The following is a 24,859-nucleotide window of genomic DNA, read 5'->3' as shown; positions in this document are numbered from 1 at the left end:
ATACACTTTTGCACTGTTAATTATATATTTTATTGTTGATTGATTGTATTATGTTGTAATGGGGGTTGGACTATATATACCCCAGCATATAGTGTGTTCATTGCTTGAGAAAGGCTCTTGTTTGGAGCTGAAACGTTGCCATCTACATGGGTGATTAAAGACCATCATATTTTTACTTGGAGTGCTGTCCTTTCTTCGTTCTTGTTCATCTGGGGTAAGCAGCAATATCCCTGGACATAGCACCCATTTTTGCTTGTTTCCAGTGCCGCCGCCTTCTTCCTTTTTTTTTATATATATATATATATATATATACACTCACCTAAAGAATTATTAGGAACACCAGTTGTATTTCTCATAAATGCAATTATCTAGTCAACCAATCACATGGCAGTTGCTTCAATGCATTTAGGGGGGGTGGTCCTGGTCAAGACAATCTCCTGAACTCCAAACTGAATGTCAGAATGGGAAAGAAAGGTGATTTAAGCAATTTTGAGCGTGGCATGGTTGTTGGTGCCAGATGGGCCGGTCTGACTATTTCACAATCTGCTCAGTTACTGGGATTTTCACGCACAACCATTTCTAGGGTTTACAAAGAATGGTGTGAAAAGGGAAAAACATCCAGTATGCGGCAGTCCTGTGGGCAAAAATGCCTTGTGGATGCTAGAGGTCAGAGGAGAATGGGCCGACTGATTCAAGCTGATAGAAGAGCAACGTTGACTGAAATAACTACTCGTTACAACCGAGGTATGCAGCAAAGCATTTGTGAAGCCACAACACGCACAACCTTGAGGCGGATGGGCTACAACAGCAGAAGACCCCACCGGGTACCACTCATCTCCACTACAAATAGGAAAAAGAGGCTACAATTTGCACGAGCTCACCAAAATTGGACTGTTGAAGACTGGAAAAATGTTGCCTGGTCTGATGAGTCTCGATTTCTGTTGAGACATTCAAATGGTAGAGTCCGAATTTGGCGTAAACAGAATGAGAACATGTATCCATCCTCTGATGGCTACATCCAGCAGGATAATGCACCATGTCACAAAGCTCGAATCATTTCAAATTGGTTTCTTGAACATGACAATGAGTTCCTGTACTAAAATGGCCCCCACAGTCACCAGATCTCAACCCAATAGAGCATCTTTGGGATGTGGTGGAACAGAAGCTTCGTGCCCTGGATGTGCATCCCTCAAATCTCCATCAACTGCAAGATGCTATCCTATTAATATGGGCCAACATTTCTAAAGAATGCTATCAGCACCTTGTTGAATCAATGCCACGTAGAATTAAGGCAGTTCTGAAGGCAAAAGGGGGTTCAATACCGTATTAGCATGGTGTTCCTAATAATTCTTTAGGTGAGTGTATATGCCCATTTTATTATGTGCTATTTTCCTTTTGTTGTGGAAATTTTATTAGGATGTGTATTTAATATATTGAGTATTGTCATCATGTCTCTCAGTGTCAGGGTAAACCATTGGAGTGGATATCTTCCCATGTATGTCCTGTCACAGCTGCTGGGCGCAGAGGTCTCCGTCGGCAAATGGTCCATGTGCTGTGGGCCGGGCTGTGGGCCGGGGGAGACTGATGTGTTCAGCAGAGCAGTGTTTTGTTGGCTGATGTATGGACGCCGGCTAGGGTCCCCGCGCAAGACGCGGATTTATTGGCTTGGTGTGGATGCATTTGTTAAGAAAACAATAAATGTCTCTAGTGCGCCTGATCAGCCACTGGAGATAATTACGTTGTCCTGTAAATAAACATGCATGAGGATCATAGTAACTTTATCTAGCATTGATCACTGTGCAAGGCTGGATAAGGTTCGCTCCAGTGGTTATAGGATACATGTGTTTGTGAGCTGGCTATGTTCTCATCTTCCTATGTCATCACTTCCTGTATGTCATCACTTCCTGTATCCTTGTTTTGGGACAGCCCCTTTTACACCTTTTGTGAGTAAATAAAAGAAACAGACTGGGCAGGAGGAGGAGGAGTGCTCAGCATGAATTCAGCATGGTAACACCTGTGTCTGACTCTGACGGCGATTGAGATTTTTACCTTTCCTTACACAAAGACATTGGAGAGCAGATTTCTAATATTAATATTTCTACAACAGATAATATTTCTATATCAGATGGCGAGCTTGGAAGGATTCAACGGATTTTTTTCTCTGCACAGCAGGTAAAAGGGAGAGAATAGTAAACTAGTTTTGTCTGCTGCATCAGAGAAAATTTCTGCTTGTTAAAAGAAAATTTTTCGCTCTATTTGTGTAAGGACAAGGTAATAGTTTTTCCGTTGTGTAGTTTTTGGTGGATCTGAGTTGATTGTACAGAGATTGTGATGTGTGTGCTGAGCAGTACAGGGTATTGTGTTTTTTTTGTAACTTCTTAACTTTTATATTACTGTGATTTTGTAAGAGGCGATTTTATAGAGGTTTATAGAGGCAGCAATTGGTTTTAGTGTTTGTACATTAAAGACAACATTTAGAGAGTATTTTTATATTGTTAACCTGTAAATCACCCACAGAGTGGAGGTTTTGCTCTGGTTTCGGGAGTTGGGAACAGGGATTATAGAAACTTTTCCTATTGCTCGATATTGTAGATACTATCTTGATTTCCTTTGTGTGAAGGCCATGTGGTTTGTCGGCCATCTTGGTTAGTTTGCTATGGAAAGCGATTTGGTGTTTTTTGCCTGAAATGTTAGTTTTGTCCAGAATAATTATCTTGTATTTTTGTATCTTTCTATGTACAGTTTGATTTTGTTTTGGTAAGTTTTGTGATGGATATCGGTTGAGTGTTCGGTTATGGTATAGCTCAGTGACCAGTCTGATACAGGAATCATTGTGTGAGCATTAGTGGCAGTTTAACGGTGAAATTGTCCTATAGTTGATGATTCTGCTTAATGTTTGTATATCTGTGGCTGTTACACTGAATTGTAGAATGGTTTGGCATAATTAATACGGGTACTACAGTGTAGAAAGGAGGTGCTTTTTTGTTCTGTGCCCAAAGTATTGGGACAACTCCTAGAGATCGATAGCAGTGTATTTTTTGTAGCAACCATTGTGGTGTTTGTTTTGCTGTGCAATGGAAAGTATTTTTAAAGAAGTTGCAAAGTTGAAGGACACGGCGGCCATTCTTCAGGCTATGCAGGGATCTACTGATCCATGGCTGCAGGCTCAGAACCGTGTAGCAAACCTGATCGGTACCAAAAAATGGCAAAAAAGGAAAGGCAAGTATGCTCTGATTTTTTATGCTGGGTGGATAGCGGATAAATATCAGGAGTCTTGTAGGCTGAAGCTGAGTTTGGAAGGAGAAGTTGAAGATTTAAAAGTGGAAATTGTTAAATTGAGAACTCTTGTCCAGCAGGCAGCTGAAGCTAGCGCTAGTTATGAATGTACTGTGAGGTGTAATACTGAGCTGCGGAGCGAAAATGAATGTTTATCTGAAAGCCTGACGCATGCACAGGGGGCTGTAAGGGAATTGTCGGAGTCATTGAAACAACCGTTGGAGAGTAATGTGTCTAGGATTAGAGGGAATGTATGGGCTGTAAGCATGGAGAAGTCTGAGGACTGTGGGTCAGATAGTGGATCCGACTCAGGGATGGAGATGGATAATGTGTCTGACCCTGGAGTTGGAAGTATTAACACAAGGCCAGAAGATTCCTCAGATGAGTCCGTGGTAAGTGGACTCAATACAGATAGTAGTGTGGGATCTAGTCATGCTAGGATGGTTAATGTTGTGCGCCAAGTCAAATCACCATGTGCCCAAACAAGGTATTGTGCAGGGAGGCAAGCTATTCGTTGTTTTGCATGCAGGGAATACGGGCACATTGCACAATATTGTAAAGTTGCTAATGGCAACAGACACAGGCATGTTAAGTACCCCAGAACCACACCTAGAAGTAAAGTGGTTTATTCAGCAAGGTGGGGTAATGGTCCCAGACATGGTTCTTTGCAAAGGCAGAGAACCCAGGGACAGCCAAGGTCATTGATCAATGAACCAGATTTTAAATCCCAATATGAACGGTTAAAATCTGAAAATTTGAAATTAAGGTCTTTATCTAAAATCTAATTTAAATAGATTTCTCCCTTCCCCTAGAAAAAAAACGGTTTGGGGACCTTGTAATGTTAAATAATGTCTTGGAGGGTTCACCTGAAACCATACAGGAGAATTTCTACCCACCCAGTCATTGAAATGCTAATTTGCCCAGCTGATTTGTTAATTCAGTCCTATACAGTTGTATGTGTTCCAAAGGGTTTTGGTTTTTGTATTTGAGTTTCGGTTTTTAAGTTAAAATTAACTTTTTACTGAATCTCAATGTATATAGCAAGACTTTCTGTAACTGAAATTTTCTATGTTGTTTTTTTTTCCTCTCCTGTTTACAGGTCTTCTACTAATCCATTTTTATTTTTAGGTTTTATTGTTGTAATCAAGTTTTTCCTTTTTCATATTTTGGCATATTTTTCGGTTTTATTTTCAGTTATTTTTGTCTATTTTTGTTTGGGTATTTCTTTCATTAATTTATATTTACATTTTTCTGCAGTTCTATATTTAATCTTAGCATACTTTTTTCCTTCTATTACTCTTTTCCAAGTAACGGTTCTACACTCCAGGACTCTTTAACAACCAGAGGTTAACCCCGTATTTATTTTTACTTTATCAGCAGGAGATTGACTGGAGGAGCCACATTGAGCTGGAGAAAAGCGGGTCTCATTTATTGGCTAGCCGTTGCTGGCCAAACACAGGCGTAGCTCAGCTGTGTGTATAGTAGTGATGAGCGGCAGGGGTCATATTCGAATTCGCGATCTTTCGCGAATATTTCGTAGAATATTCGTCAAAAATTAGCAATTTCAAAAATTCACGATTTTTTTTTACTCAAAAAAATCGGAAAGGTAATGATTGTGTAATATGCGAATTTTTGGAATTCGAATTTTCTGATTCAAATTTTTTTATTGCGAATTTTTCAACTTACAACTATTAGACAAAGAAGATTATAGCTAAATTGCTCTATATTCGATTTTTTGCGAATATTCTCTATATTGCTATAACTTAGTTTTTTCGAATATTCGTAATATTCTAAAACAAGAATATTTAGCAATATAGCGAATATTCAAAAAAACAAATATAGAGAAAAATTCGCAAACACTACTACTCCTAAAGTCAAGTATATTGCAGCCTTCTTATTGGCACACAAGCTAGAAGCAGTGAGGGATCATGTGTACTGATAAAAAAAAAAAAAAAATTACGAATATATATAACTATATTCGAAATAATCACGAATTTTCGAAGTACCTATATTCGCAATAAAAATTTGAAATTCGAATATTCGTGATCAACACTAATGTATAGCCCTTTAGGAGGCATACTGGGAACCCAGCAAAAGGAGCTCTGGCTTAAATGCCCTGTGGGAGTGGAAATAGCATTGAGAGTAACAATAGGCCGCCCTCAGTGCAAGAGATTTCTAGCTGTCCGACATAGGCTGTGTAAAAGTCGGGGTCGGACAGACGTACAGTAAGAATGAGCCGGGCGGTACCCTCCATGTACAGTCAAAAGCGTGTCCCTGGACGCAGGCAACACTGGTAAGGCTTGGTTAACCAAGGATGGGTTGTGGCAGATCCATTTTCGAGGGGGAAAACATAGTTTCCCTCATGTGGTCAGACGGCTGCTCAGTACATGAAATCTAGTTATGGGGTGAAGGCCACAAAGCCCCTTAAAGAATGGAGTAGGTGGTCCAAGGGAACTAATTGGAGTATCCCTCTGGAAGGTAGGTAGCGCAATGGTGGCTGCAAAAGTCAATCATGGTAATTAAGCAGGGCGTACAGAACCCAGTTTTAATCCGGAAGAACCGAGTGATGTACGCCTGGCCTGAGGGGTAAACTGAGTTTAGGGATCCAATGCAGGAAGCAGAGGAGGCTCTTTCTGGGCTGACTTTGCTGAAACGGGCCGGTTCCACTACACCCGGGCCTACTGAAACAACCAGTACCCGAGGTAAGTGAGTCCCTAACTGTCACTTCCACCTCCACTACTGACAGGGTCGCTTTTCTCTTTCTCTATCTCTCTCATCCCTCTATCTAACCTTGAGATGATGGACCATGTTTAATCCAGCTTCTCTTCGTCCTGGTTTTAAAGGGATTCTGTCACCTCTCATAACCCAAATTCGGATTTCAAACCAGTCATGCTCCATAGCTTACCTTGAATCGGCTGTGCTGTTCTATATTGTAATCCGTCCAGTAGTTTTGCAGAAAAACGACTTTTATAATTATGCAAATTAACCCTAAAGGTGCCCAGAGGGGCGTTATGTTTCCCTTTGTGTGCCCAGTAACGCCCCTCTTACAGTGCCCAAAACGCCTTCCTCCAGAATCCCTAACCGCCCACAGCGTCTCATCCCTCTCCTCCCCCTCCCTGACGGCCGAGCGAAGTCTCGCGCAAACGCAGTACCCACTGAGGGCTGCGCCAGTGCGATTTGCTGGAGACTGAGGGAAGAAGCGAGCATCGGACGTCACTGGGCTCGGCGCATGCCCAGTGACGACGATGAAGCTCCTGCCCTCAGTCTCCAGCAAATCGCACTGGCGCAGCCCTCAGTGGGTACTGCGTCTGCGCGAGACTTCGCTCGGCCGTTAGGGAGGGGGAGGAGAGGGCTGAGACGCTGTCGGCGGTTAGGGATTCTGGAGGAAGGCATTTTGGGCACTGTAAGAGGGGCGTTACTGGGCACACAAAGGGGAACACCTTCAGGGTTAATTTGCATAATTATAAAAGTCGTTTTTCTGCAAAACTACTGGACGGATTACAATATAGAACAGCAAAGCCGATTCAAGGTAAGCTGTGGAGCATGACTGTTTTAAAATCTAAATTTGTGTTATAAGAGGTGACAGAATCCCTTTAAGGACGATGAGAAGGGGGGGGTAAAGTGGTGCAGAAAACAACAATCTTCAAACTTTTTACTAACCATTCTAACCTCTCAAATGTCAATCATTTTTCTAACCTAGTAGAGAATTACGTCGAGAACTATCACGACTGCCTTTTCTTTGATGGTACTTGGGTCAGATTTTTGCAAAGAAGGTAAAAATCACGGTCGATCTTTGGCCTGAATGTTCCGCAGTAACCCTTTTATTCCATCAGGTATGCCCCCAGGCAGCCCCACGGGTTATCACCCGATGTCCACCACCGGGTTCAGGAGTTTCTCCCGGACCCAGACTCAATAACCAGTGTTCATTCTAGTCAACCAGGTGATTGGGTCGTGCTAAAGAAACATCCGAGGACGGGACTAGAGCCGAGATATCTTGGGCCATTCCAGGTGCTGCTGATGACGCCAACCTCTCTGAAGTTCGAGGGACGAGACAACTGGATCCACACCGGTCACTGCAAGAAGCTGCTCAACTAAGTCAAAGAATGCAGAGTATCACTTTTGTTTATTTGTTTAGTTTAATGTTTAGGGAGGGAAACGCACCTCAAACTAGCAAGGGCCACAAGGGGACATTTGTTGATAGCACTGGTTTTACATTCCTAGAGAGTAATATCAGCTATAGGTTTAATAATAGCTCTGGTTCTTGCTCCTCGCTTGTTAATCCTGTATGGGTGTCCGGGCAGCTAGGCGCCCCGTAAATGTAGTAAAGGGCATAAGTTTGTGGGATCCTCCAGTTGTGAGGAAGGTATAACGGTCAACCTTACTAATGAAACCCCTGATCTCTTTAATGACACCCATAGACCAGATTATATCTGCTGGAAAGAAGGGTGTGACGTTCAGACTCCACTCGTGTGGAGTTGACGGGTCCGTACTATTTCCTATGCGGTTTAGCTGCTTATAAGGTAATTCCCCCTAATGCCAGAGGTTCATGTGTCCTGGTGAAGCTTGGCCCTGTGTCTTACGTTGCAGACGATTGGGATAAACTGATGGTGTGGAAGGAGGTATGAAAGGTAGGGAGAGCTGGAAGGGATTTGTTTTCTGGCTGGACGGGATGGGGAGTTGGACTTATGAAGCGATTGAACAATTTCTCATCCATAGTGAATGAGATGTTGAAAGAAACCGTTGAGGCAGTGAGAGAGATCACCGAAAAACATCAGTAGAGCGTCCAGAGGAGGGTTTCTGTGAATTAGATGACGGTTATGCCTGGCTAGCAGACACCATTGACAAGGGTCAGGCCCATACTGACAGGAGCAGGGCAGAGGCAGAGCTATGACTAGTGAGGGTCGGAATCCTTTTTAAAGCTTTGGGAGGTCTTGGGGCTCACTGGTTTTCCATTGGATCCGGGCGAAAGGAAATAGGACATGTACTTATGTTTTTTGTTTTCATTCCTTCTATACGCCGGAGTGAGATGTTCCTGATGTCTAATCGACTGAGTTACCGAAGCCCGAACAGACAAGATGCCCTGAAGACCAAACCATGGACCAGATGCAGAGGATTCCAAACCAGCCGACGACCAGCCCGAAACACCACCTCCTGAGTCAGCTCCCGAAGAAAAGAATCTGAGTCAAGATTTGTTTCAAGCTACGTGTCAAGATTTTTTTGTTTTGTTTTATGGATTCAGGACTTTTTGTAGATAAGACAGTTTTTTTTCAAAGAAGAAGATCGAGATTCGTTGAGGAACACTGGGGAGCATATGACAAAGAGGAGGGACTGTTGTGGAAATTTTATTAGGATGTGTATTTAATATATTGTGTATTGTCATCATGTCTCTCAGTGTCAGGGTAAACCATTGGAGTGGATATCTTCCCGTGTATGTCCTGTCACAGCTGCTGGGCGCAGAGGTCTCCGTCGGCGAATGGTCCATGTGCTAAGCACTGGGCTGTGGGCCGGGGGAGACTGATGTGTTCAGCAGAGCAGTGTTTTGTTGGCTGATGTATGGACGCCGGCGAGGGTCCCCGCGCAAGACGCAGATTTATTGGCTTGGCGGGGATGCATTTGTTAAGAGAACAATAAATGAAAGGAACGTGCGTTTGTTGTCTCTAGTGCGCCTGATCAGCCGCTGGAGATAATGACGTTGTCCTTTAAATAAACATGCATGAGGATCATAGTAACTTTATCTAGCATTGATCACTGAGCAAGGCTAGATAAGGTTCGCTCCAGTGGTTATAGGATACATGTGTTTGTGAGCTGGCTATGTTCTCATCTTCCTATGTCATCACTTCCTGTATGTCATCACTTCCTGTATCCTTGTTTTGGGTCAGCCCCTTTTACACCTTTTGTTAGTAAATAAAAGAAACAGACTGGGCAGGAGGAGGAGGAGTGCTCAGCATGAATTCAGCATGGTAACACCTGTGTCTGACTCTGACGGCGATTGAGATTTTTACCTTTCCTTACACAAAGACATTGGAGAGCAGATTTCTAATATTAATATTTCTACATCACTTTAAACTTACTGTGCAGTTACCCCTCCATTGCATTTTCTCGACATCATCCCCTCTCTCCTTCCCTCACCCATGCACAGCTCACATGCATTATTCACCTTCTTGAATCAATATGTCAGGATATGTTGGCAATTTAGCACGCGCACACAGGGATAGCGTAGCCCTAAAACTCCCCAGACCCACTATTCCTGCCTACTTGCACGGTCACCCTATACATTGACCCCACAACTGGTCAACGGTCCCTATACTACGTATGTCAGGAAGCGACAAACAAACAGTGAAAAAACAAACAGACACAATAAGAGTAGTTTTATGGTACCAGGTTAAAAACACTAGTCAGTCAATGAAGTGCCAAGAACGCCAGAAGCAAAGGAGAGAGCCAGAAGTCAAATATCTGGAGAGCAATACGAGACCAAATCGCCAAAAGTCAGAAAACATAGTCACAATACCAGATCCAGAAGTCACAGCCAAAGTAAACACAATACCACCAAGGAACAGCAGGGGGAGCAAGAGTAACAGAAATTCACTGACACCTGCACCCACAGGAGCCAGACTTATATAGAGAGCTGGGAATAATCTCCAGCTGGCTTCCCTACACTTTGGGCAGAGCTGTCATTTGAAGGGGGAACCGTGACACAACATAATCCATCATGCCCCAGCGTGCAGCACAGAAAACGCTTTTAGAAATCCCTGAACAGTACTTGCTGTTTCTCTCTATTCTTTTACTTTTAACTTGAGGGGACATCTCTCCTAACCCTGGTCAACCTGCGTCTGCTAATTTAACCCCTTCCCAATCATAGAAACCCTGCATAATCTGATTAATATTTGTTGTGTGTCTTCTCTTCCCTTTTCTAATTCTGCGCTCTACAACTCATGTCAATGTGCAACAAACTGCCCTATATTCATGACTTTTCTTAACCTGCTGTCCCTCAATGAAACTTGAATTCAACAATTTGACACCACTTCCCCCGCAGGTCAATTTTATGGTGGCTTACATTTTCCATACTCCCAGAACCCCATGGTGGTGGAGTCGACAAACTTCTTTCTCCACATTGCACCTTCCAGGTTATTCCCCCAGTACCATCACTCACATTCCCACTACCATCACTCACATTCCCACCCTGGCTTACCCACCCAGTTCCAGGATCACTTTTTTGCATGGCTTCCACATTTTCGGTCATGTGAATTACTAACTCTCATTATGGGTGACTTTAACATCCCCATAGACAGCCACTCCCCCCCCCCCCATTTGTCTCCCAGCTAGTCTCTAACCTCCGCTTTTGGCCTTTGACAACTTTCTAATTCTCAGATCCATAAAGATGGTAATACACTTGATGTTGTCTTCTTCCGTCTCTGCTTGGTTTCTGACTTTACTAACTCTCCTCTCCCACTTTCTGACCACAACCTTCTCTCTTTTACTGTTGCATATTCTCATCAGAAACCTACATGATATTGACCCTGAGAAAATTATAGACACTCTACGGTCGTCATTGTCCCGCATCTCTTCTTTCTCCTGTCCTGATCTGGCAGCAGTGCACTACAATGATACCCACAGAAGCATCCTGGATGATGTAGTATAATGGGGTCCGGCGGATCACACTGGGAGTGTGAAACTAGGCTTACACTGTTCATCCTGTCCATATCCTATCTTTACCACACAATAGACAGACCACTTATCTAATGACATGCTACAATAACAGCGATAATGATTATCAGTAGAGAGGAATGTAATATATTAGCCCCCACATGGCTATGTTGTCGGGGGGCCGACACCCCGGATATTGATGACCTATCCTGAGGATAAGTCATCAATAAATATAACTTAGACAACTCTTTTAAGGCTAAGCTAAAATTAGGATAAGGGTATTTTACATACTTAAGTACCAGTACTTATTTGTTCTGTCCCTTTTATTCTTTGCCATGATATTCCTTGTACAGTAGTGAGTTAGGGATAGTTAGATAACATTTACACCCCGCCTATTGTGCTGAGAAGGCTGCATTCTTGTGTGATTATCTCAGAGACGTGCGTACTGCACACTGGACATCCTTACGAGAAGGGGCCGAAAGGTATAAACCTTGTGCAGAAGGAAAAATAAGTGGAACTCAGCTGAGAACATCATTCAGGTAGGATGTTGTAGGTCACTACAAGAGTCCCCCTCATATTGTAGTGTGTAGGCCAGGTGATGGGTTATCACTTTAGCCTGTTTAAGCCTATTTATACTCAAATAGTCAAATTCACGTTAAAACAATTAGTTATGTCACTAGGGGGTTAAAATGTACTTCAGTTAAAGAGGACCTTTCATCTGGCAAAAAATTGTGAACTAAGTATCATGATATATACAGCGGCGCCCAGGGATCTCACTGCACTTACTATTACCCCTGGGCGCCGCTCCGTTCTCCCGTTATGCCCTCCGGTATGTTCGGTCACTTGGTTATAGTAGGAGGAGACTGCCCTTGTTCTCCTGGGCGTCTTCTTCTCCTAGGCTGTAGCGCTGGCCAATCGCAGCGCAGAGCTCACAGCCTGGGAGAAAAAAACCTCCCAAGCTGTGAGCTCTGCGCTGCGATTGGCCAGCGCTACAGCCTGGGAGAAGAAGACGCCCAGGAGAACAAGGGCAGACTCCTCCTACTATAACCAAGTCTCCGCCTACTATAACCAAGTGACCGAACATACCTGAGGGCATAGCAGACGAAAGGAGCGGCGCCCAGGGATAATAGTAAGTGCAGTGAGATCCCTGGGCGCCGCTGTACAGATCATGATACTTAGTTCACAATGTTTTGCCAGATGAAAGGTCCTCTTTAACTATATTTACTTCAGTCATAATTTCAAAATCTACAATAGAAAAGTGATATTTTCAGAATGATTTCCCAATTTTAATGTTGCTGTTGGAGGGGTTAATTTTGTATTTAGGAGGCAAATTAACAATGTACAATGAAGGCAACATTGTCCATAGCCTTTAAACTGTTTGCATCAGACAATTGTGCCATTTTTTTTACTCCTGCAGAAATGTCCTATCCTTGACCGCAAAACAGACAAGAAAAGGACATGTTCTATTTTTTTTCAGGGGTGCAGAATGGACTTTTGGATGTGGACAGCACACAGTGTGTAAACATGGACTAAAGCTACATTGCGAGATGTCTTACAGTTAACTGAAGTCTAGCTTATGCTTTTTACTACCTTAAAAATGGATCCAGGGTAAACCTTTCAAATATATACCAAAAAACAGACACTTCAGTCTTTACAAGAAAGGTCTTTACACTGTCCTATATCTTCTTTTGTTGGCATATGTTACACTATATTGTACATCTGTACACTGTATGTTTGTTTGGATGTATGCTTATTATATAGGGAAGAAACATGGTGAAAACAGACCTACAAGACATGATAAGGCAAAATTCTCAGTGTAATTATGCCAGTTTTCTGTGGGTCTGGCAGAATGAAAGGGGTTCTCCAGGTCTGTACCTAAAATGCCGCTTTCAGCTATCTTGTGGAGAGAAGTCACTTTGAGAAGTACTTACCCTTCCTTCGCTCTGCAGATTCCACGCTCCCGGCTGGGATTATGTGACTGCTTACTCCCTAGACTCAGATGATAGTCACAGGTGGAGGACCATTCCCAAATGTCTAATTACAGCAGGTGTAGGAGGAGTAGCTAAACATAACTTTTATTTGTTACTCTTAAAATAATCATCAAGTGAACGAAAGTATATACATGGGTTTGGTATATTAGGTACTTTTGCTGGGGTCGGCGAAATGTTCCCTAATCTCAGGCATACTGCCCTACCAGTGGCAACGTAGAGAAATTGCCATTAGACCGGGGCGAGCCCACCCAGGCCACTGCCTCTCTGGGGTCCTGATTAACACACCATGCTCTTGGTAACTCCCTGATGAGCCAATCCCTGGCAAAACGCATCAGAGGAAGAGCGCATACGGTGTTTCTAGAGTTAGGCTGCCGTCAGGTTAGGGTTTAGGTACAAAGACTGGCTGGGGCCGGCATTCTGCTTTGCCAGTGATAGGGCAGTATCCAGCGTTAAGCGCTTGTGCTTAGATTAGGGAATGTTTGATTATTTTAAGAGTAATAAATAAAAGTTACGTTTTACTGTTCCTTCTACACCTGCTGTAATTGATCATTTGACTACTCCATTGGCTGCAAGCCTTCTGCTGACGTTGCGACAGGATGTGCTCCTCTTTCTTCCTGTTCAGCTACATCTGTATTATGCAACCAAACAGGAAGAAAGAGGAGCACATCCGGTTGTGACGTCAGAAGAAGAGACCGCAGACAGGTGGGGGGGGTCACATTATCCCAGCAGGGATCACGGAATAGGCAGAGCAAAGGAAGGGTTAAGTACAGCTCAAAGTGCCTTTTCTCCACAGGTTAGCTGAATGAGCAATTTTAGATACAGGCCCAGAGAGCCTCTTTTAATAATTTTCTCCCAATTTTTCTTCAGTTTTTAGTGAGGTGCTTCTAATTATATATTATTCTAAAATGATTCTATAAAATTTGCAAATAACAGTTATCTAATGCTGTTATGCAATTTTTGGAACATACGACCTTTCCTAACCAGTGATGTTAGGGACTGTGTGACTGAAAGGATTCTGGTGTGACTGTGTACACACATGTTCATACAGCACCCTCTATGGAGCTGGTGTGTACACTGCTCCCTATGTCCTGTATGAGCATGATTAGGAAGGAAAGCATATGTATTTCTAATGATCACTTAAGAAGTCGGTGGGTCTGGGTTCTCTACCTCCCCCTCCACCAGATTTAGGAATCACAACTTTCAGAAAGTATACACCCTGTCAATTAGGAAATTCCTTTTATAGCAATCTATATTTGAAGCTCTATTAGTCACATGGCAAGACAGCTAGTTTGTCACTTACAGCAAAGCAATTATAACATTCATTTCAATCCTAGTATCTACAGGAGAATCATTACATTTGTGATTTTCTAAGCCTACAAACTATACATAACCAAATGTAGTGGTATGTCAGCTAGATCTATCCAAACATAAAATCAGAGATGCGCAATAAAAAAAAAATACAAAAACTCATGAAAGATATTGGTGAATCTGAATGTACCGATATGACCAAGATCCTGTGGTCCTACCTGAGTAAAGGCGCATTTACGCCGCTTTCCTTCACGACAATTACCTGCTCGTCAGAGGAGGTAAGAGCTGCATTTACATGTAGCGATCACTTCCACTGTATGAAGATGTGCGATTGCCAGGGGCCGATTGACCATAAACTGTACAGGGAAACCTCCCGGTGGGCTGATGAGCCTAAGCCCTCCTTTTGGCCAACCAGTGTCAGTCTTTAGGGATGTATTTTGTGCTGCTGGGGCAGTATATTGAGATGCACTGTGATATTTGGCTCTGCTGGGGTGGTATAATGTGCTGCCAAATGGTATTGCTGGCCCTGCCTTCTGTCAATTTAGACCCACTACAAAATGGGGCAATTTTTAGTTTTTTTTTCCAGGGCCACTTTACGTTCCCAGTCTGCCCGGGTGATCACTACTACAATCGCTCGTCCTCATACAGATTCATTATTTCTGTGCAGCAGATCATTGTTCATACAGCACAATCTGCTGCACAGAAATGATGATTGTGGGGTCTACATGAAAGATCATTTTACCTGATGATAAAGGAGCATTTTTCTCATTCACCGGGTGATCTCCGGCACCTTTACACGGGCAGATTATCGTGAACGAGCATTGTAGGAACAATTGGGCAGTGTAAATGCACCTCTGTGTGGAGGAGTGTGGCTGCAAGCACTAGAGAAGCCTTCGCTGACTGCTTTACTGGTTATACATTTGCCTATTACTTTTTGCATAAAAGACTACTTTATCAAAGAGGGCCAGGCAGGGACTACAAAGGAGCTGTAAATCCTACACTGCATGATCAGTCCTTAAGGCTCATAAAGAGATGGGATCCAACTGAACCCTGAACTTTTACGACTGCAAGGGCATTTGTCAGCAGGGTCAACCCTATCAAACTAGCCATAAAGCTTGGTAGTCCTCACCCTGCCTAAAAAACACAATTCCTCTCCCAATCTACTGTTGTGTAGGAGAAATGTGTTTTTAAAAATATGCAAGTTAAGGCTTAAAGGGGTTGTCCGAGTTCAGAGCTGAACCCGGACATCCCTCCATTTTCACCCCGGCAGCCCCCCTGACATGAGCATCAGAGCAGTTCATGCTCCGATGCTCTCCTTTGCCCTGCGCTAAATTGCGCAGGGCAAAGGCATTTTTTGGAGATCCGGTGATGTATCGGGGCTCTCCATGGGGCTGCCAGGAACCCTGGTGACGTCACCGGCACTGATGGGCGGGGTTTAGCTCTGCCCTAGCCAGTAAAACGGCTAGGGCAGAGCTAAAGCCCGCCCCTCAGAGCCGATGACATCACCGAACACACTGCTGGGCGGAAGTTACCGCCCAGCAGTGTGTTATTGAAAACAAAAGAGCCCGTGCCCTGCGCGATTTAGCGCAGGGCAAGGGAGCGCATCGGAGCATAAGATGCTCCGATGCTAGCCTCAGGGGGGCTGTCTGGGTGAAAATAAGGGTATGTCCGGGTTCAGCTCTGAACCGTACACCCCCTTTAAGTTCACCAAGGTTGGCCCGAGAAAACTCTGTGCACCCTGGCTCTTCTGCTTCCCTGGGCATTCTTCCTTTACCTGGATGCCTGACCCTGTCAATCAAGTGGAGGGGGGTATCCAGGAAAGCAAAATGGAGGAGCTAGGGTGCACAAAGTTGCTAGGCAGTGTCCTTGGTGAACTTATGCCCTAATTTGCATATTTTAAAAACCACTTATTTCTTCTAAATGCAGCAACAGATCAAGGGAAGAAAGGCATGGTTTTAATCAGCAGGGTCAGCTGTACCTGGCATTATAATTGGTTTAATATAGTTGATCCTGCTGATAAATGCATTTCCCTGCTCTGGCTGATCTACTGGGTCCCTTTGCAACTCGTTAGTAATGCCAGCACTGAGCGTCATACTCTAAAAGACTTTAACCCCTTCAGGACCCTGCCACAGGACCCTGCCATTTTTCACCTTAAGGACCAGGCCATTTTTTGCCAAATCTGACATGTGTCACTTTATGTGGTGATAACTTTAAAACGCTTTTACTTATCTAAGCCATTCTGAGACTGTTTCCTCGTTACATATTGAACTTTATGACAGTGGTAGACTTGAGTCAAAATATTTCATTTTTATTTATAAAAAAATATCAAATTTACCAAAATATTCGAAACATTTGCAATTTTCTAAATTTCAATTTCTCTGCTTTTAAAACAGATAGTGAATTGATACCTCCTAAAATAGTTATTACTTTACATTCCCCATATGTCTACTTCATGTTTGGATCATTTAGTAAATTACTTTTTCTTTTTTTGGGATGTTAGAAGGCTTAGAAGTTTTAGAAGCAAATCTTGAAATTTTTCTGAAAAATTCCCAAAACCCACTTTTTACCCACCTCAGCCCCCTTAGCTTAAACACCCTTAATGACCAGGCCACTTTTTACACTTCTGCACTACACTACTTTGACCGTTTATTGCTCAGTCATGCAACTTACCACCCAAATTAATTTTACCTCCTTTTCTTCTCACTAATAGAGCTTTCATTTGGTGGTATTTCATTGCTGCTGACATTTTTACTTTTTTTTGTTATTAATCGAAATTTAACGATTTTTTTGCAAAAAAATAACATTTTTCACTTTCAGTTGTAAAATTTTGCAAAAAAAACAACATCCATATATAAATTTTTCTCTAAATTTATTGTTCTACATGTCTTTGATTAAAAAAAAATGTTTGGGTAAAAAAAAAAAAATGGTTTGGGTAAAAGTTATAGCGTTTACAAACTATGGTACAAAAATGTGAATTTCCGCTTTTTGAAGCAGCTCTCACTTTCTGAGCACCTGTCATGTTTCCTGAGGTTCTACAATGGCCAGACAGTACAAACACCCCACAAATGACCCCATTTCGGAAAGTAGACACCCTAAGGTATTCGCTGATGGGCATAGTGAGTTCATAGAACTGTTTATTTTTTGTCACAAGTTAGCGGAAAATAATGATTTTTTTCTTTTTTTTTTCTTACAAAGTCTCATATTCCACTAACTTGTGACAAAAAATAAAAACTTCCATGAACTCACTATGCACATCACGAAATACCTTGGGGTGTCTTCTTTCCAAAATGGGGTCACTTGTGGGGTAGTTATACTGCCCTGGCATTTTAGGGGCCCAAATGCGTGCGAAGTAGTTTGAAATCAAAATCTGTAAAAAATGGCCGGTGAAATCCGAAAGGTGCTCTTTGGAATGTGGGCCCCTTTGCCCACCTAGGCTGCAAAAAAGTGTCACACAATATCTCAGCAAAAGACAACTTTTCCCATTTTTTATACAAAGTTGGCATTTGACCAAAATATTTATCTCACCCAGCATGGGTATATGTAAAATGACACCCCAAAACACATTGCCCAACTTCTCCTGAGTACGGCGATACCAGATGTGTGACACTTTTTTGCAGCCTAGATGCGCAAAGGGGCCCACATTCCTTTTATGAGGGCATTTTTAGACATTTGGATCCCAGACTTCTTCTCACGCTTTAGGGGCAGTATAAATACCCCACATGTGACCCCATTTTGGAAAGAAGACACCCCAAGGTATTCAATGAGGGGCATGGCGAGTTCATAGAATTTCTTTTTTTTTGGCACAAGGAAATTGATTTTTAATTTTTTTTTCTCACAAAGTCTCCCTTTCCGCTAACTTGGGACAAAAATCTCAATCTTTCATGGACTCAATATGCCCCTCACGGAATACCTTGGGGTGTCTTCTTTCCGAAATGGAGTCACATGTGGGGTATTTATACTGCCCTGGCATTCTAGGGGCCCTAAAGCGTGAGAAGAAGTCTGGAATATAAATGTCAAAAAATTTTTACGCATTTGGATTCCGTGAGGGGTATGGTGAGTTCATGTGAGATTTTATTTTTTGACACAAGTTAGTGGAATATGAGACTTTGTAAAAAAAAAATAATAATTTCCGCTAACTTGGGCCAAAAAAATGTCTGAATGGAGCCTTACAGGGGGGTGATCAATGACAGGGGGGTGATCAATGACAGGGGGGTGATCAGGGAGTCTATATGGGGTGATCACCCCCCTGTCATTGATCACCCCCCTATAAGGCTCCATTCAGATGTCCGTATGTGTTTTGCGGATCCGATCCATGTATCCGTGGATCCGTAAAAAACATACGGACATCTGAATGCAGCCTTACAGGGGGGTGATCAATGACAGGGGGGTAATCAATGACAGGGGGGTGATCAGGGAGTCTATATGGGGTGATCACCCCCCTGTCATTGATCACCCCCCTATAAGGCTCCATTCAGATGTCCGTATGTGTTTTGCGGATCCGATCCATGTATCCGTGGATCCGTAAAAAACATACGGACATCTGAATGCAGCCTTACAAGGGGGTGATCAATGACAGGGGGGTGATCAATGACAGGGGGGTGATCAGGGAGTCTATATGGGGTGATCACCCCCCTGTAAGGCTCTATTCAGACGTCTGTATGTGTTTTGCGGATCCGATCCATGTATCCGTGGATCCGTAAAAAACATACGGACGTCTGAATGGAGCCTTACAGGGGAGTGATCAATGACAGGGGGGTGATCAATGACAGGGGGGTGACCAGGGAGTCTATATGGGGTGATCACCCCCGTCATTGATCACCCCCCTGTAAGGCTCCATTTAGACATCCGTATGTGTTTTGCGGATCCGATCCATGTATCAGTGGATCCGTAAAAATCATACGGACGTCTGAATGGAGCCTTACAAGGGGGTGATCAATGACAGGGGGGTGATCAGGGAGTCTATATGGGGTGATCAGGGGTGAATAAGGGGTTAATAAGTGACGGGGGGGGGGGTGGTGTAGTGTAGTGGTGTTTGGTGCTACATATTACTGAGCTGTCTGTGTCTTCTGGTGGTCGATCCAAACAAAAGGGACCACCAGAGGACCAGGTAGCAGGTATATTAGACGCTGTTATCTAAACAGCGTCTAATATACCTGTTAGAGGTTAAAAAAAATCGCATCTCCAGCCTGCCAGCGAACGATCGCCGCTGGCAGGCTGGAGATCCACTCGCTTACCTTCCGATCTGTGTGCGCGCGTTCACAGGAAATCTCGCGTCTCGCGAGATGACGCACGGATGCGACCAGGAGGAATGAATCGACCGCCTCCAGGACGCATCCGTGCGTTAGGCGGTCGGGAGGTGGTTAAGGACCAGTTCAGGTCTGAAGTCACTTTCTGAGGCTTACATAATAGAAACCACCCATAAATGACCCCATTTTAGAAACTACACCCCTCAAGGTATTCAAAACTGATTTTACAAACTTTCTAAACCCTTTAGGTGTTCCACAAGAATTAAAGGAAAACAGAGATAAAATTTCGGAATTTCACTTTTTTGGGCAGATTTTCCATTTTGTTCCATTTTTTTCCTCTAACAAAGCAAGGGTCAACAGCCAAACAAAACTCAATATTTATTACCCTGATTCTGTAGTTTACAGAAACACCCAACAAGTGGTCATAAACTGCTGTACGGGCACACGGCAGGGCGCAGAAGGAAAGGAACGCCATATGGATTTTGGAAGGCAGATTTCACTGATAATTTTAAGTTGCCATGTCACATTTGAAGACCCCCGATGCACCCCTAGAGTAGAAACTCCAAAAAAGTGACCCCATTTTGGAAAATACACCCCTCAAGGTATTCAAAACTGATATTACAAACTTTCTTAAAGGGAACCTGTCACCTCTACTATGCTACCCTCACTGAGCGTTTCTAAATGTTCATTGTGTTACCCTAAACATATAAATTACACTTTTAATTTAATTTGCAGACAAAATCAATAAGTATTATGCATTTTTGTACTTCCCGCCTTTTATACAAATTAACATAAAAGAGTCATATCTTACTTGTGTGACCAGAGAAGAGTCATATTTTCAAACTCTGACTCATCTCAAGTTAATTTGCATATGTATCAAATTGTTTTTTTTACACAATAAAAGCACACAGAGCTATGGGGACTGGGTATTGCAGATGTGCTAGCGGCCATCTAGCAACCCATGTCCTCAGCTCTATACCCAAAATCCAGGTGACAGGTTCCCTTTAAACCTTTAGGTGTTCCAAAAGAATTAAAGGAAAATGTAGATGAAATTTCAGAATTTCACTTTTTTGGCAGATTTTTCGTTTTAATCCATTTTTTTACAGTAAAAAAGCAAGGGTTAACAGCCAAAAAAATCTCAATATTTATTGCCCTGATTCTGTACTTTACAGAAACACCCCATATGTGGTCGTAAACTGCTGTACGGGCACACGGCATTGCGCAAAAGGAAAGGAACGCCATATGGTATTTTGGAGGGCAGATAACACTGGGAAAATTTTAAGTTGCCATGTCACATTTGGAGACCCCCTGATGCACCCCTAGAGTAGAAATTTTAGAGTACATATAATTTTTGGTTGGTCTGTATTACACTTTTTGTGAGGCAAGGTAAAAAAAAATAGCTGTTTCGGCACGGTTTTTATTTTTTGTTATTTACAATGTTCATCTGACAGGTTAGATCATGTGGTATTTTTATAGAGCAGGTTGTTACGGATGCGACAATACCAAATATGACATTTTTTGGTTGTTTGTTTCTTACATAATAAAGCATTTTTGAAAATAATTAGTTTTTTGTGTCTCCATATTCTGAAAGCCATAGTTTTTTTTATTTTTTGGGCGTCTTATGTAGGGGCTCATTTTTTTCGGTATGAGATGACGGTTTGATTGGTACTATTGTAGGGTGCATATGACTTTTTGATTGCTTGGTATTAAACTTTTTCTGATGTAAAGTGACAAAAAATTGCATTTTTGACACACTTTTTTTTTACGGTGTTCACCTGAGGGGTTAGGTCATATTATATTTTTATACAGCAGGTTCATACGGACGTGGCGATACCTAATATGTCTACTTTTCTTTATTTAAGTTTTACGCAATAACAGCCTTTTTGAAAGAAAAAAAATAATATTTTAGTGTCTCCATATTCTGAGAGCCATAATTTATTATTTTTTTGGGGGCAATTTTCCTAGGTAGGGCATTTTTTGCGGGATGATATGACGGTTTAATTGGTACAATTTTGGGTTTCATACGAATTTTTGATCGCTTGGCAATACACTTTTTGTGATATAAGGTGACAAAAAATGACTTTTTTTTACACTTTTTTTATGGTGTTTACCTGAGGCATTAGTTCATGTGATATTTTTTATACAGCAGGCTCTTATGGACGTGGCGATACCTAATATGTCTACTGTAAAGCCAATCCGGGACAGCTCTTACTGGGAGTAGCCAAAGTGCTGGGTGGGTGGGTGGCTACTCCCCGCGTTCCAGGCCGGGTCTTGGGAGGCTTATAAAAGCAGTCACCATTAATCAGGTGGTGTGGATTATCCTCCATCTCACAGTGAAGCTGTGGAGTCTCTGTGGTTTTTGATCTGAAGATGTGTGCCGTGCAAAAGGGCTGAGAGCCGCAAGCTGGAAAATAGGCCCTTAAAGCCTGCTGCGGACCGCTGATGAAAAACTGCTAACAAGGTGAATATGTGTGTTCTGTGGACTTTCCATGGTGTGAACAAACACCAAAACTGTTAACAGTTATTTTGTTTTGCCTTCTGTGTGAATAAACACTGAACTATTTAAGTTAAAGACTTTGTGATTGCCTCTATACTGTATCCGCTAACCTGCCTACCAGAGCGAATCCCCATAGGTGACAAAAAAATGTATTTTTTTAGCACAGTTTTTATTTAATTTTTTTGATGGTGTTCACCTGCGGGGTTAGGTTATGTGATATTTTTATAGAGACGGTCGATACGGATGCGGCGATATCTAATATGTCTACTTTTCTCTTTTTCCCTATCTATAACTTTTTATTTTTACTTTATTTTGGGAAAAGGGCGCTTTTTTTTTTTTACTTGAAACCTTAAATTTTTTGTAAAACTGTATTTTTTTAACTTCTTTTTTCACTTTATTTTTTGTCCCACTCTGGGACTTTAACTTTTAGGGGTCTGATCCCCTTTACAATGTATTACAATACTTCTGTATTGTAATGCATTGGCTGTAAGTGTATTACACACTGTAATACACTTCAGCTTGCTTGCCTGTGAGAAAATAGTGACAAAAATGCTGATTTCAGCAGTGTGTCACTCATGAGCTAAAAGTAAGTGGTTGCTGAGAACCAGTACCAGCACAGGCCTTGAAAACAGTCAAATCTACTTGAGAAGAGTCAAGGTTATTCATAATCTGCTGCTTCTCCGCCCATCTACTGATGATTGGCAGTTCTCTCCTAGAGAGAAAGGGAGACAACTAGGTAGAAGACTGTCAGTCATCAGCATGTGGGCAGGGAGAGCAGGAACTTATGAATAACCAGGACTCTTCTCAGGTGGATGTGACTCTTTTCCAGGCCCAGTCTGCAATGATTGTGATGTCGGTTCTCAGAAACCACTTACTTTTAAATGACAGACCGCTGAAATCAACTCACCTGTCTCTACTTTATGCTGCTGTTAGAACGGGCTGCATAAAGTTGATGACAGGTTCCCTTTAAGTCATGTCCACCAGCGCCATACATGTACGGGGTCCTTAAAGGGTTAATCTAAGTGTTCCAAACCTGCCTCATGGTTGGGGCTCCAACAGTCATCTGTTTCCACTATCATTACTCATTGAGATGAACTATCAAACTCCTGGTCTGTAGATGTGGACATATAGTGTAAGTGGTGTAGAGTCTGGTTATGTAATTTTTATCTTCATACTCACTTGCATTCCATCTCTGTGCCCCAACAAACCAGCAGTAAAATGTATTGAGAGGACTCCCGTGTTCACTAACATAATGCAGAAGTTTTAAAGAGGAGTCCTCTCAGTGCATTTTACTGCTGGCTTGTTGGAGCACAGCATTGGAATGAGTATGAGTAAAGTGAGTATAAAGATAAAAGTTACTGTATTTTTTGCTTTATAAGACGCACCCAAGGTTTAGACAACAGAAAATTAGAAAAAATATTTTCTAGGTCCTCTTTGAAGTGATTGTGGTTTACTGGTGTTTTGCTGATGTGCAGGGGTCAAGGTCAGTAACTTTAGGTTGTAAGGGGGGGGGGGGGGGGGGGTTGGTCATCTCTTGTTAACCTTAATGTGTCATCTACTGACCACTGTAATAACCATCAATGGTGCATGTGGTTACCTCATTAAATGTGGAATAAGAGCCTAGCTCAGACTGTCAGTCAAGGAGAGAGTCTTGGTGCAACAGAGGCCTGCTGAAGTGGTCTCAGCCGGGTTGGCTGAGGGGCCATGGGGCTAGGTGTTAGCCTGAGCTTTGGGGGACTCCACGAGGTCTGGGAATCGGCGGTCGCTAGGCCAGTCAGGTGGACTTCTGGGCCACAATCCCCCAAAGGTACTGGACTTTATTACAGCCTGGAAGTGCTGGAGTATTGGCTAAGAAAGCCGCATGTTGGTACCGTGTGTGAACAGTGATATAAGTGAGGTAGGGTTATGTTATGTTTAGGTAGAGCCCAGACGAGCAGGTTTTTATTTTGTACTGTTTTGTTGCTGTAAAATAAATCTCATGTTTGGATCTGCAATCCGGCTGTGGCAAAGCTAATTGTGAGAATGACCCCTGAAATAGAGCTGATCCCTTCCAACACATACAGTTTTGTTATACACATACAGCACTGCTACACACATACAGTTCTGTTACACACATACAGCTCTGCTACACATATACACTTTTCATCTTTAAAGAAGAACTCCCGCCAAAAATTTTATTCTCTGAGCTGTTAGAAAGGTTCATGATGTAAACTGTAGTGAAGGTAATCTTCTCACTGGTGACTGTATTTGAGAGTTATCCCCTCCCTTCTGCTTCTCACCTGTGTTATGTGACCAGCAATCAGACTTTACAACTGACACAGCATGTGTGGACAGGAAGTCAGTTTCTCTATGTATTCCTATGGGAGGCTCACTCAGTCTCTTAGAAATGAATAGAGACATAACTGACTTCCTGTCCTGTGTCAGTTGGAGATCATGGAGTTGGTCACATGACATCACTTTCTAGCAGGTCAGAGAATAAACATTTTCTCGGGAGTTCTACTTTAATAAAAACTCACATTTCCCTAGACTAGTGCCAGCTGTATAAATTTCCTGCTATGGCTCCTCCCATTGATGACATCAAATATCCTTATATTGTACTTGGAGTTTTAATTTCCATTCAGTACAGCATAGGACCTTCCTCCCCATGTGCTCTCCTACTGCCGCTAATCACACAGATCGGTGTCAGCAGGGAGAGAGAGAGGCGTCTGCAGAGCTCTCTCACTGATTGGGCAATAGGCTGAATGTGCGCTCTACCAAATCATTAAGACAGTAGTCAGGGGGTCTGGCCATGCTGGATCTCCATGACTGCCGTTTATAAGTCACAGGCATTTTTAGCAAGATTTTTTCTTGCTAAAAAAGTGCGTCTTATAAATCGAAAAATACTGTACATAATCAGA

The sequence above is a fragment of the Bufo bufo genome, chromosome 3 (assembly GCF_905171765.1).
Source record: "Bufo bufo chromosome 3, aBufBuf1.1, whole genome shotgun sequence".
Classification (NCBI taxonomy): domain Eukaryota; kingdom Metazoa; phylum Chordata; class Amphibia; order Anura; family Bufonidae; genus Bufo; species Bufo bufo.
Note: the sequence above shows the minus strand (reverse complement) of the source record.